The following is a 783-nucleotide window of genomic DNA, read 5'->3' on the forward strand; positions in this document are numbered from 1 at the left end:
TGGGGGCTTATTTCAAAGAAGTAGAAGCTCCTGTACGAGACAAGAGCACATGTACTGTATGTCTCCTGTCCTGGATTCTATTTCTTAGGTGCCCATGTAGCAGATTTTAACAATGTCAAAATCTGCGGCGTATTCCATATCAGAAACGGTCATGGTTTCTGCCGTATTTTTTTCAATTTGAATGCTGCGGACCAGATTGTGGTTTAGCCCCATTGAATCACCTTCCAGTGGCAGCCGTCCAGACACTGTGCCACAACACAAGGACATGTCCATTCTTTCCGTGGTCACCACTAATAAGTAATCTGCAGGCAGCATGTGGGAGAGCAGGAGTAGCTGGGCAGATTGAGATATAGTTTTGGAGGAGAAGACTCAGCAAAATGTGTAATTTATACATTTGTATCTCAGCTATTTGTGTTCATTGTTCACAGTATCTCTGTATACAAACTTACATAGCAATAGCTGATAAACACACGATTACATAATAGATTTCTGTTTGTCACGTGAACATTATTTCAATTTTTTGGGAATCATTTAAAAAATGCTCCTATGGATCCTCTTGTAATGCAGAATGATAGCCAATACAAAACTGTGCAATAGAAGTGGCTTGTTCTCCCCAGCACTGAACACGTAAAGGTCCTTTTACATGAACCAATGTGTCAGGCCGCTTATCAGGAATGAAGTGCTCCCGTTAATTGCCTAATCATCAGCAGAGATGAGGGCTGCGTTTACATGCAGCAATCACCTCCGCTGTATGTGAAAATGGGATCACTACAACGATCGCTT

The sequence above is a fragment of the Bufo gargarizans genome, chromosome 1, assembly GCF_014858855.1.
Source record: "Bufo gargarizans isolate SCDJY-AF-19 chromosome 1, ASM1485885v1, whole genome shotgun sequence".
Taxonomy (NCBI): domain Eukaryota; kingdom Metazoa; phylum Chordata; class Amphibia; order Anura; family Bufonidae; genus Bufo; species Bufo gargarizans.